Below are 14,338 nucleotides of genomic sequence, written 5' to 3' on the forward strand. Positions count from 1 at the left end.
TTAAAACACGCAGCTTTTTCAGTAAAGAATAAATATGTATTATACATATACCTCTTTAGGGAATATGAACCAAAATGCACAAGGAGAAGTTTAATAGCTGAAAAACAGACATACAGTCAATGAGGAGGCTTTTCTTAAAGTCAAATCTTCAATACCATAAGTTAAAAGAAACCCAAACCTGCTGTTTTTTGTTTTCATATCTCTGATATATTTCTAAAGGCATATTTGATACTGTAGAAATAATAAATTAAAATACATATGTTGTGCTCTCTATTGTAAAATGGCAAAATCCAGTAGGGAGAACCTGCAAAAGTATAGAAAATACCACATACAAATTGATTTGAGTATACAACGTAAATATACAAAATGATACACAAAATGAATTTCATATTGTTAAAAATGCTGAGCATTGACTATATGTATAAATGGAGCTTCACAAATTAAAGAGCAGAAAAAGTAACATATTGCTAATTAAAATACCACACAATTTTACTGTTGGCTGAATCACAAAAGTTCTCATTAAAGAAGAAATAATGCTTGCATTCAAGGTCACTTAAGCAAATAAAATGCAGATTTTCAGCCAGATATAACGTGCCTCAGTAAGGTATTTTTAAAAAGTATCAAGTATTTTGGGTTTTGTGACATGAGAGAAATTTTTATAAACCTAAAGTTAAACAAAAGACTCTCTTTTCCTAGTCATGTGACAATCGGTAACTTATCTTACATATTTTATTCTAATGCCCCTATGAAAATGAGGACAGTAACAGTAAATATCTCATTGAAATTTTGTGAGGAATAAAATATATAAGTACATAGTATTTAGAATAATGCCCAAAAGTTAACTATGATGGCTATGACTATGTTTATTATAAGTCTATAAATTTTAAGTATAATCAATACAGAGAAGGATTCAACTCCTTAGTAGTATATACAAGCTGATTTGAGGTTTGAGGGATGGGAATATCAAACAGTGATCCCCTTCATATGGGTTGACTCTGTGTCCCCATGCAAATCTCATCTTGTAGCTCCCATAATTCCCATGTGTTGTCAGGGGGACCCCATGGAAGATGACTGAATTATGGGGCAGGTCTTTCCCATGCTATTCCCATGATATTGAATAGTTCTCACAAGATCTGATGGTTTTAAAAACGGGAGTTGCCCTGCACAAGCTCTCTTTGTCTGCTGCAATCCACATAAGATGTGACTTGCTCCTCCTTGCCTTTCAACATGATTGTGAAGCCTCTCCAGTCATGTGGATATGTAAGTCCAATAAACTTCTTTCTTTTGTAAATTGCCCAGTCTCAGCTATGTCTTTATCAGCAGTGTGGAAATGGGCTAATAGAGTTAATTAGTACCCATGGAGTGGGGTGCTGCTGAAAAGATACCCAAAAATGTGGAAGCGACTTTGGAACTGGGTAACAGGCAGAGTTTGGAACAGTTTGGAGGGTTCAGAAAGAGACAGGAAAATGTGGGAGAGTTTGGAATTCCTTAGAGAGTTGAACGATTTTGACCAAAATGGCAATAAAAATATGGACAATGAAATCCAAGCTGAGTTGGTCTCAGATGGAGATGAAGAATTGTTGTGAACTGGAGCAAATGTGACTCTTGTTATGTTTTAGCAAAGAGACTGGCAGCATTTTGCCCTTGCCCTAGAGATTTGTGGAACTTTGAACTTGTGAGAAATGATTTAGGGTATCTGGTGGAAGACATTTCTAATCAACAAAACATTCAAGATGTTACTTGGGTGCTGTTAAAGGCATTCAGTTTCAAAACATAAACAGAACATAAAAGTTTGGAATATTTGGAGCCTCACAATGTGATAGAAAGAAAATCCCATTTTCTGAGGAAAAACTCCCTGCTGCATAAATTTGCATAAGTAATGAGGAGACAAATGTTAATCACCAAGACAATGAGGAAAATGTTTCTAGGGCATGTCTGAGGTCTTCATGGAAGCCCCTCCCATCACAGGCCAGGAGGCCTAGGAGAAAAAATTGGCTTTGTGGGCCAGGCTCAGTGTCCCCATGCTGTGAGCAGTCTAGGGACTTGGTGCCCTGTGCCCCTGCTGCTCCAGCTATGGCTGAAAGGGGCCAACATAGAGCTCAGACTTCAGAGGGTGCAAGTCTCAAGCCTTGGCATCTTCCATGTGGTATTGAGTCTGCAAGTACAAAGAAGTCAAGAAAAATGAGCTTCAGGAACCTCCCCATAGATTTCAGAAGATATATGAAAATGCCTGGATATCCAGGCAGAAGTTTGCTGTAAGGGGAGGGTCCTCACATAGAACCTCTGCTAGGGCAGTATAGAAGGGAAATGGTGGGTGGGAGCCCCAACACAGTGTCCCCACTGGGCACTGCCTAGTGGAGCTGTGAGAAGAGGGCCACCATCTTCCAGATCCCAGAATGTTAAATCCACTGACAGCTTGCATCATGTGCCCGGAAAAGTGGCAGACACTCAACACCAGCTCATGAAGGCAGCCTGGAGGGAGGTTGTACTCTGCAATGCCACAGAGGTGGGGCTGCCCAAGACTACAGGAGTCTACCTCTTGCTTCAGCGTGCCCTAGATGTTAAGACATGGAGTCAGTCAAAGGAAATCATTTTGGAGCTAAATTATTTGATAGCCCTGCTGGATTTCAGACTTGCATGCAGCCTGGAGCCCCTTTGTTTTGGCCAATTCCTCCCCTTTGGAATGCCTGTATCCCCACTCTATCTATTAAGTAACTAACTTGCTTTTGATTTTACAGGCTCTTAGGCAGAATGCCTAAGATGTCTTGGATGAAACTTTGGACTGTGGACTTTTAAGGTAATGCTGAAATGAGTTGAGACTTTGGGGGACTGTTGGGAAGGCATGATTGATTTTGAAATGTGAGGACATAAGATTTGGGAGGGGCCAGATGCAGAATAATATGGTTTAGCTCTGTGTTCCCACCTAAATCTCATCTTGTAGCTCCCATAATTACCATATGTTATAGGAGGGACCCAGTGGGTGATGACTGAATTATGGGGGTGAGTCTTTCGCATTCTGTTCTTCTGATAATGAATTTGTCTCACGAGATCTGATGATTTTAAAAACGGGAGTTGCCCAGCATAAGCTCTCTTTGCTGCCATCCATGTAAGATGTGACTTGCTCCTCCTTACCTTCCAACATGGTTGTTAAGCCTCCCCAGCCATGTGAAACTGTAAATCTAATAACTCTCTTTCTTTTGTAAATTACCCAGTCTTGGATATGTCTTTATCAGTAGTGTAAAAATGGACTAACAGACCCCTAAAGTTAACTGATAACAATGAGCCTACTTCTTCCACACATTATAGTGTTTTGCTGAGAACTTTTCTTTACCCTCAGATTCAAAAAAGGGACATTCCACATAAAATGCAACAGTGAAAACCACATTAGTGATTAATACAAACAGAAGCATAAGGTTTCTAAATGACAACAGTTCGTCAGAAAATACTCATTTGAAAATTTAAATTTCCCAGTTTAAGATAATGAATCACCATTCTGATTTATTAAGCTTTATGTATCAGAAGAGAATGCTCTAAGGGCATGCTAGTGGGTTAAGAGCACAAGCTCTGAAGTTAAACCCATGTGATTCTAAGGCCCAAATCTGCCACCTAGTAGTTATAAGTTGACATTTGTTAAGTCATCTAACATTTCAAAATCCTCAAATTCTTCATCTTTGCTATAGGGCAGTAATTCTTCCCTCACAGCCTTCTTGTAAGGATTAAAGGTCATGACCTACACAATTACTTTAGTGCAATTTCTAGTTCACAGTTGGCATTAAAAACAGCAGTTATTCTTCTTCTTGTCATCATTGTTATTCATAACTTGGGAAAACATCAATATGGCAGGCCTCTGTAATAAAACTGCAGACTTAACATTCTTTAAGAGCCACTGACCTCAAGGTTGAAATAGAGAATCTTTCTGTCTCTCTTCTTCCACACATTAATTATAGCTTCTTGTTTGAAGCTAATTGCTATGGAACATACAGATTTAAGGTATTATTTTTGTTATCTAGATGCTTATGGCTTCACTTAAAAAATTATATGAGACAACTGAGTGACAAATTTGTAATAAGAAAACTGCTATATGACAGTGTCTACAGGTGATGAAAAATTTATAGAAGATTAAAAAAGTGGGGCCTGGGCACAGTGGCTAATGCCTGTAATTCCAGCACTTTGGGAGGCCAAGGCAGGTGGATCACCTGAGGTCAGAAGTTTGAAACCAGCCTGGCCAACAGGGTGAAATGCTGTTTCTGCTAAAAATAATAAAAAAAAATTGCCAGGCGTGGTGGCGCATGCCTGTACCTATAATCTCAGCTATTCAGGAGGGTGAGGCAGGAGAATCACTTGAACTTGGAAGGTGGAGGTTGCAGTGAGACAAGATTGTACCACTGCACTCCAGCCTGGGCGAATGTACTGGGCGATCGCCCCACTCCACTCCAGCCTGGGTGACTGCACTGCGCGATTGCCCCACTGCACTCCAGCCTGTTGCAAAACACAAAAAAGAATCGAAGTAGGTAGAATGATGGACAAAGCTTAATGGAAACATCAGGAACTGCAGTGCTCCTAGGGGACTGGTAAGGTGTAGAGTGGAACCAAAGGGAAAGAGCCAGGAAGCAAGAGACATCAATTCATAAACTATCACCTATAAGCATATTCTTTTGAAGACTGTTAACTCCACATACATTTTTCTCCAAAATAATCCACATAATTTATATAAAGCATTGTGCTTTGAAATAAAAGGCATGTCTTCATATGGTAAGAAAGTAGAACGTTGTTAACTTTGTATATAATTAATTTAAACAAAATTTAACAGTCCCTTAACCCCTTATAAAAAGTAATTAAAGTCTGTCTTGAAAATTGAAACTATTTCTAATATAAGTATAACGCTTATGCAAAATGAAAATGTTTTATTTTAAAAAGTATCAGAAAGATGCACATTTAAAATTTGATTGATAATTGTAAAACAAGATATTTAGGAATAGATGACAAAGGCCAAAGACCAATAATTTTTACTAGTTTTCATTAAACTATTTAACAGATGATTTTTAAAAAACTGTTAATTATCTAATGCCTATCCAAAATGTTTACTTTTTTAAAATTCACTTTTTAAAAAATAATGCAGAGAAACCTATTAGCAAAGAAAATTAGGGCCTAAACATTCCACCTCCTGTATTTAAAAAAAATAAATAAACATACGTCCTTCTTATTTCAGATCCTTAAAGATTTTTTTTTTTAATTTACCTGCACAGATCTTCATTTTGTGGTTTCTAACCAAGAGGTTATTATTAAATAATAGTCAGGCATATAATGTCAGAAACATTTTGATGACTTACATATCCCTCTAAAAATGTACAATCAGGTTAGTGTAAAAGAAATTCTAGAATTTATCTTAAGAGTTTACCATCCATTCAGAATTACACATGCTGAAACTCCAGGAGCACCTAGAATTTGGAATGGTTGAGTAGAAATGAGTTCTATCATTTCTTTGGTAGTGTTAACAAAACTTGCATGAAAAGTCAAGTGACAGTATTTACAAACATAAATTCTACTATAAACCAACATTAGAAAGCAATAACACATTGCACATGAAAATAAAAAGTAAAAGTAAACAACTACGAAACCTGGTGACATTCAACCAATGACAAACATTTTATGAGAGAATGCATTTTAACTAGTGATTTTTCAAATACAAAGTAAATTGATTTCTATTCTCATGAAAACTTAATATTCAAATAATAATATTTTGAAATAAGTAAATTTCTCAGACAACTTCCAGTATCTTCCCATTTTGTCATACCATCATGCTATATTAAAAGCAGATGAACGCTGGGCATGGTGGCTCACACCTGTAACTCCAGCACTTTGGGAAGCCAAGGCAGGTAAATCACCTCAGGTCAAGAGTTTGAGATCAGCCTGGCCAATATGGTGAAATTCCATCTCTACTAAAAATACAAAAATTATTCCAGAGTGGTGGCAGGCACCTATAATCCCAGCTACTTGGAAAGCTGAGGGAAGAGAATCACTTCAACCCTGGAGGTGGAGGTTGCAGTGAGCCGACATCATGCCACTGCACTCCAGCTTCGGTGACAGAGTGAGACTCCACATCAAATAATAAATAAAAAAATAAAAGCAGATGAAGTAATTGTCATCTTTTTATTTGAATACTGAAGTCCATAGAACTATGTGAAAAAGGATGGTGATGGTCAAAAGGGCATGTTAGTTAATTATTTATTAAAGTTTTTGTCCTATAGACACAGATTGAACAACATTTATTAATTATAAAAGCAAGAGGGCTTATGATTAATCTGGTGAAGTTTATGAGATGGTCCCTGCCTTTCAAGGGAAAAAAATGGACATTGAAATGATATAATCATTTACTTACATGTACTGTAGGGGCACAATCGACTGTAAGACCCACCTAGATTTAGTGTACCCCGAAGAAACAACATGGTGCAATTTAACTACAAAGTACTGCTTCTTTCTCTACCTCAGAATTTTCATTTTGTATTACTGATAGAGTTGTTTTAGACTTATGTAGACAGATTTTTAAAATTGTATGCCTCTGTTGTGCCTATGTAAAAAGTGAAAATATTAGCAAAATAAATAGGTTTAGTAGTTTCTAAAATGTTTTCATACTCAGAGTATAAATTTTCTAAATCATTTTCATCTCTGAGTTGGTTGATGCCTGTTTTTCTCTAGAAATATCAGTTAGCTTTTGCTGAGTAACCAACTGCCCAAGCTTCAGGGGCATAAAACAATAAACATTTATTGCCCATGCAGCTGTAGTTGTCTGGATGTTGGCTACATGGCTTTGCTGAAATTGGCTAGGTTTACTTACCTGTCAGGGCTGGATGGCTATTGGCCCATGGAGGTAGGTAATCTCATCTCCACTTACGTCTCATCTTACAGCAAGATGGTGGAAGGATATCCTTATGTTGATGGCATATGTGCAAGAGAACAAGGCCTTTTCAAGCCTCTGCTTACGTGATGTCTACTAATTTCTCATTGGCCAAAACAAGAGCCCAGTTTTAGGCTCTTGTTTTGGCCAAGATTAGGGATGGACTAATTCACTCATTCCTAGTGGGAACTGCAAAATTACACTGCATATGGAATGAAGACCTAGGATCCTCAACTCAGTGTACCCCACCACACAACCTGATCGCTGTATCATCAGGGATATTTGCTGAATCAACATTTCTTGAAAGATTACTTCATTAACATCCCAGGTCTTTCTTTGAAATGTATATTCTGCAAATTCTGAATCCCAATGACAACTATGATTGCCTGACTGTTGCTTAGTTTTTCATGATTGTAATAGTCATACTAATTCTTGAGAGGTAGAAATGTGAAAAAAATATGCAGATTACAATGAATTAAATATGGCAATACAGGTAAATTCTATAACTCAATACTGCCAAAATAACATGTTTGCTGGGACAATCGTCTTGTTAATAGTACTAGGACAATAATTGTCTCCTTTGAAAAACTACTATGTTTTCTCCATATTAGCCACAAGGTTTATGTCAAATGCATTACAGGGAACACAATTTCACATTGGGATCAATGACAGTGATACCATTAATACTCCTGGCTAGCCCATTTGCTTCTTATCTCTAAGGTCTTGATTTCTTATTCTTATTAATAGTTATTTTTATGATTGTTGTGATTATTAATTTTGATAACAGACATCTGAAAGTATTTGTAGAAATTCTTGACATATACTAAGTGCTCAATGTAAGTTATGTATCATTATTATTATTTTAGTTTCTTATTCACATTTACTTTATTATAAACTTTCTCAAATGTATTACCGGAAAACAAGTTCGGCAAGTAGGTTAAAGGCATTAAAACTGTTTCTAAGAGTAGCACAGATTTTAAGTGACTTAGGAATATTTACACAAACAAGAAAAAAGTGGTAAGGGTATTCACACAAAGTAAGCAAATAAAAAAAAATGTTATCTTACAAACGTTTCTTGATTTGAACTCGGGTACTGACTTCTCCCCAGATCTTTAGATTCATATAAGAATCCCCTTCTTGACGAGTCCATGTGGATGTCAGCAAGACATCTAAAACTAAACTTTACCACTGCAAACCTATCTGACAGCAATTGTTCACATTCCCTCCACAGTCCAAGAGTAATCTTGATTATTTACTCTTCCTCACTAATTATACCACATCTATCAGTAATTCCTGCAGATTCTGATCTCAAAATAATTCCAAAATCATGCACTTCTCTCTCTTTTAGAGTTCTAGGCTTCTAGTCCAAGTTGCCAGCATAATCTTGCTTGTCCATTGTAACAATTTCCTAACAAGTTACCCTGTATCCACTCTTATTCATCCACAATCCTTTTTCACTACACAGAGAAAATTGTGTTTTTAAAATATAAATCAGATTCATTTCAAGCCCTTTCTCTTTCACTTGGAGAAAAATCCAAACTCTTCTTTCTGGCTTCAATGCCCTGTTTTTATCTAGATATCACCGACCTCATCTGTAACACTTTTCTATTTGCCCTTTATATTCAAGGAAACTTAAGTTAAAATCCTCCAAACACACCAAGCAAGTGTCTTCCTTCTGGTCTTTGCATTAACTCTTCTCATGACCTAGAATGCTCTTCGGCCCTCACATGGCTGGCTTTTTGTAATTCGGCTTAGTATCTCAGCTTCACTGCCACTATCTCAGAGAGATCTCTCCTGACTACTCTAAATGGATCAGCTAACCAGGCATTCCTATCACATGACAGCATTTTAGTTACCTACATAGCACTACTAACACCTGAGGCATTTTTCTGTTTGCTTGCTCATCTATTTTCTTTCACTTCCTACTGCACTCCCCAAAAGGATTTAAGTTCAGTGAAAGCAGAGATGTTTGTCTTGTTCAGGCAATATCGCTATCATCTAGAAAATGAACAGATGGTGTTTTGGAAGAAGGACTGGGAACTGCAATGACACTGAGAGGGAGGATCACGTCATGCACTGTGCTCCTAGTAGTTGAATAGCTTCTTCACTGTAAAAATATAGTCTGGTTGCAAAACTAAGAGGAGGACTTGATTTCTTTGGAATTCAAATGAGAGCCTATGGAGCCATGTTAATGCACAAGATTTCTAAGAAATTTTAATCAGTTGGAAAGTTATGAGCATTTTATTCATACCTCTAGATAGCAGTATGTAAAGCTATAAGGCACAAACCAAAGCTAGAAAATATGATGTATACCTAGTTATAAACATGGATAGAATTTATTAAAAATATTTCCTAATTTTGAGTCTATTCAAAAATTAATAATTGATACTTAAATTATTTCAAATAGGTTAGACACTAAATGTATTAATTAAAATGTACTGATATAATTTGATCAAACTGAAATGGAAAGAAAATTTTATTTTACATCCTCAACATTTTGGCCTCTTTAAAATAATAGAATTTTATCATTTGATTATAATTTAATCAAAATTTTGATGATTACATTGTTATCCAAAAATGATGTGTTTAGTACAATGTAAAATCATAGCAAAATCAATTTTATTTAAATTACTATTACATTATTATTATAAAAATGAGGCAAGTTGAGGTTACTATGAACTAACACTCAAGTCAGATACTGTTGTATGTGGTTTTAGAAACTCTACATTAGCCATGCCTTTACAGGCATCAGTCCTTGAAGTAACTCAGTGAGGTTGCTACTATCCTTTGGCAGTGGGTTGCCTCACACCAGACACCATTCCCACAGTATCACCATAATGTTAATACCTCTGGGCTTCTGAACCCAGTGATATAAACACTTCAGTAAAGATCATTGATGTGGCAAATGTCAGAAGAGCTTAAACAGCAGAATTAAGTCAAAGAGGTGCCAGCAGCCACAGGAAGGAAAGAGGTGTCTCCTACTCCACAGTTCTGCTCCATGTTCGTTTCCTAGGTTACAAAGCAGTTATGTGTGACGAGAGTCTCACTACAGAGTTTTGATTGACAGATCTGAAAGCTAAGTGGATTGTTGCAGTGAGTATGAATGACATTGATTAATATTTCTAAGAAAATATTGTTAAACATATGGTTAAATGCATAGTGTATGCACTAATTGCAAACATATTTTAATAAAATAAGTATTAGTTATTCTCCATCTAATTCTTAGGTGGTATATCTACTCTCAATGAGTTCCTCTACATTTTTTCAGTCTACAATATATTAGCTTCAAATATCTTTGATAAGAATCAATTACATTTAAATTTTCTTTCTCATAGTTTCTCATAAATAAAGGATAAATGTTCTGAGATCTTGCTTTATCCCTCTTAGGAACAGAAAAGTGTTTTCTTTCTGGTTTTTAAAATCCAATTTTTGGACTGAGGATTTAGTTTATCAAAGGACTCACATAATATGTTGAAATTCTAGTTCAAAATTTTTTATGAATAAGTAAGAAACAGGTAAGTTTCCTGAAAGTATAAATATAACAATTTGATATCTCTGATTTCTTTTGAACACTGTATAACCCGACTGGCTGGATACAGTACAAGTGTCAGAATAAATGAGAAATCAATAATACAATTCATATGGTAATGAAAGACCTAAAATTATTATTTAAGTGACATGAAATGCAAGTAATTTTACTAACAAAATGAAGATTAACTGAATATTTTTCTTATTCTTAAATAATATTCAAAACTTAATTTAGATTCTAGAGTTATTTCTTTTCTAAATGGAACATTCTGTATTTTTTATTTCTGTCTAGTTAAATAACACATGAAATATTTTCAAGTGAATGTTACCATTTTGACAGCTTGTCATACAATTAATAAATTATATAAATTACATTATATAAGAAAAGAATAAGAATGTGGTTTCATTTAGGAAGACTCTTAATACATAAAGATATATCTGCAAATATGTTATCCTTTGGTTGCCCAGCTTTGGTTTTCTTATGTGGGCTTTTTGCCTTGGCAAATCATACCTAGAAGGTATTCAAGAAAAGGCTAGAACCATATGAGGACAATTTATAATCAGTAAATGAGATTAGGGTTGGTTGTCTGAATGTTAATGCAACAAGGGACACATTCAAAAATAATTCTTGCCTCTTTTTTTCACCTTTAAAACTTACATAATTGATGGGCATTTTGGCCAAATGCCCATTAATGATAGACTGGATAAAGAAAATGTGGCACATACACACCATGGAATACTATGCAGTCATATAAAAGAATGAGTTCATGTCCTTTTCAGGGACATGGATGAAGCTAGAAACCATCATTCTCAGCAAACTGACATAAGAACAGAAAACCAAACATCGCATGTTCTCACTCAATAGTGGGTGTTGAGCAATGAGAACACATGGACACAGGGAGGGGAACATCACACACAGGGGCCTGTCAGGGGGTGGGGAGCTAGGGGAGGGATAGCAGGGGGTTGGGGGGAGAGGGGAGGGATAGAATTAGGAGAAATACCTAATGTAGATGACGGGGTGATGAATGCAGCAAACCACCATGGCACATGTGTACCTACGTAACAAACCTGAACGTTCTGCACATGCAACCCCAGAACTTAAAGTATAATAATAAAGAAATTTACATAATTGAATAATCATTATATCATTAGTTCAATGATATTTTAAGATTAATGCACACATAGAGTACATATGACATTACAGAATTAGAGGAATTTTCTATTTATATAATTTGATTTTTACAGATAAAGACACTGAAGTCTAATAGTATTAAAAGTTTTATCAAAGGTCGCATTGCTTGAAACAGCTGGAGCCCTGCCCAGAACCCACGTCCTGCTGCACTTGCCTTTACAAGACGTAAGGGAAAGGTGGCAGAGACTCAGGGGCATGGTTTCTGTATGTTGCAGTATTCTCAAACTCTGCCACTCTTTACCTTAGGCAGTACCATGTAGTCTATATTCCTCTAGTAAAAACATCTTAACCAAAAATGGCCTAGCTCATGATCAGCACTCCATGTAAAAGTCCCATGATCCTTCTTTTAGTACACTGACAATTTCCAGAGCTCTAGACTAAAACTGAAAAGTTCTGTTTCTACTCACTAACTCCACCTTTAGTTCCATAGTTAGGTACTCAGAGATACACAAAGAAGTCTGCAGAGATGGCAAAATCAACAGCTCCATAGAGGTATAAAATGTCAAAAAGATAAGAAAGCCTTTACATTTTCAAATCCTACTGATGAAAGCCGGAATTGTTATCCACAGATCAGAAAATTAGATTTTATGTCATTTCTGCATTTTGCTTAGAGTAAGTACAATTAGCATTCCCTCTTGAATCACAAAGGTTAAATTGTTTGAAGATTTTCCTTCCTGCTCTGATAATTTCAATAATTTTACTCCAGTGTCAGCAAAGAGAAATGGTGCCTTTATGGTTATAGTCATTAGCCTTCCTTCTGAACCCTCAAGGTGGTTCATCCAGGTTTAGACTTTCAAGTATGTTTCTAAATCAAGCATTAATTAGATCCAGAAAGAAAGAACAAAAATTATAAAAACTAAAGGTGGATCACGAGGTCAAGAGATCGAGACCATCCTGGCCAACATGGTGAAACTCCATCTTTACTAAAAATGCAAAGAAAAATTAGCCGGGTGTGGTGGCACGCGCCTGTGGTCCCAGCTACTCGGGAGGCTGAGACGGAAGAATCGCTTAAACACAGGAGGCGGAGTTTGCAGTGAGCCGAGATTGTGCTACTGCACTCCAGCCCGCCGTTGGGGTAAGACTCCACTTCAAAAAAAAAAAAAAAACAAAAAAACTAAAGAGTCTTTCTCACAAAGGTTCTTTCCTTTTTCTTTCACTTTTTTCCCCCATAGATAATTTGGTTTCTACTGGTTCTATGCGCTTATACTTGGGTATTTCAACTTGAGACTCCAGTATATAGAATGAAGTAGGATCAAAATAAACCAATCTCAAAAGTTTCATCACATGTAATAATTTTTAGAAATAATTTGTAAGACTGAATTGCTTGTATTCTCATGCTAGTGTAGAAAATTTAGTACTAGTCACACTAGCAGAAATACAAGAACATTCAGTATATCACTGACTATAAATAAGTGTTCGGAAAATACTTGATGACTTTGGTAAAGGTCTAGTAAAGTATTTGGGTGAGAAGGAAATAAGGAACATATATATATATATATATGTATATATATATGGTGCATATATATACATATATAATATAAATGTCTATATATTTAGATGTATATTTATATAAATATAAAAATATTTGTATATAAATACACATTTATATAATATGTAGTACACATAGGTATAGTATATATAATTTGATATTAATATTATACGTAATCTGATTTTATATATAGACTGATCAAGAGCGACATTTAAAGTATTTAAGAGCTGGTACAGATGGGTTATGATCAATTAGCAATGTGTACAGACCAAACATCCCTGGACACTGAGCAATCCAAAGAGATGCTGGTCATAAACAGTGGCCATAACTAAGCTCCAGTTAAATGTCAGTAACTATAATGTTACTACTTCTAAGGCAGTGTTTCCTATCTCAACATTAGATAAAGTTAATAAACCCTTTGTTTCTTTTACCCAGATTTTACCATTTAAAAGAATGGAATGCATACTAAAAAATATTTAGCAAATTGAAACAAAATAATCAAGTGAAAAGAAATGCCCTACATTGGTAGAATCCATCTGCTTTTTCTATTAAATAATTTTCTTTCTGTTATCTCTTCTCACTTCCTCATCGCTGACTTTGTTTTATAAGGTATATGAAATAAACCAAACAGACACAAAAATGCAAAACTCAATAGTATATACTATGTTCTTTCTTCCTAATCTTCAGATTGATGGACCATACCTATAAGAAGCTGTGCCTAGGGTCACATGACATGGTGATTTCAGTAGCATTCTGGTATCATTGTAAGAAGGTAAACATTGCTTTAGACAGAATAATCAGACTTGCCACCAGAACATAATAAAACTCAGTAAGAGGAGTAATAAAAAATATATCTTAAATAATAATAACAAACACAAAACTTCATGGTTGAAATATGAACCTCAAATAATTATCTCTTTAGAAATCAATCTTCAAACTACAAACTAATAGGATTGTTACACAAGAGAAAAATAATGCTACCCATTTATTTTCTTTGAACTAACTCCTCAAAAGTCTGAAAAAGAAACATCCTATGAAAAACTCTTAGGAAAATGTTATATTCTGATAAGATGATATCTACTACTATCTTCATGAGTGGCATAAATTAAAGAACAAAATGAGGTTATCTTTCTTCCCCATAACCAAAAGAAAAATCCACAGACGTTAGTATTGAAATTTGCACTACTGTAGTGTTCAGAGATATAGAACTAAACTGCTCTCAATTTAATTTAGA

General features: G+C 35.4%; 1 protein-coding gene across 1 annotated transcript in view; it reads right to left on the reverse strand.

Annotated features, from left to right (window-relative positions):
• The window catches only part of KHDRBS2 (KH RNA binding domain containing, signal transduction associated 2), a 621,992-nt gene that overhangs the window by 320,159 nt on the left and 287,495 nt on the right, over positions 1-14,338 (reverse strand). The window lies entirely within an intron of this gene.

Source organism: Cebus imitator, unplaced genomic scaffold, assembly GCF_001604975.1.
Source record: "Cebus imitator isolate Cc_AM_T3 unplaced genomic scaffold, Cebus_imitator-1.0 Scaffold36, whole genome shotgun sequence".
Taxonomy (NCBI): domain Eukaryota; kingdom Metazoa; phylum Chordata; class Mammalia; order Primates; family Cebidae; genus Cebus; species Cebus imitator.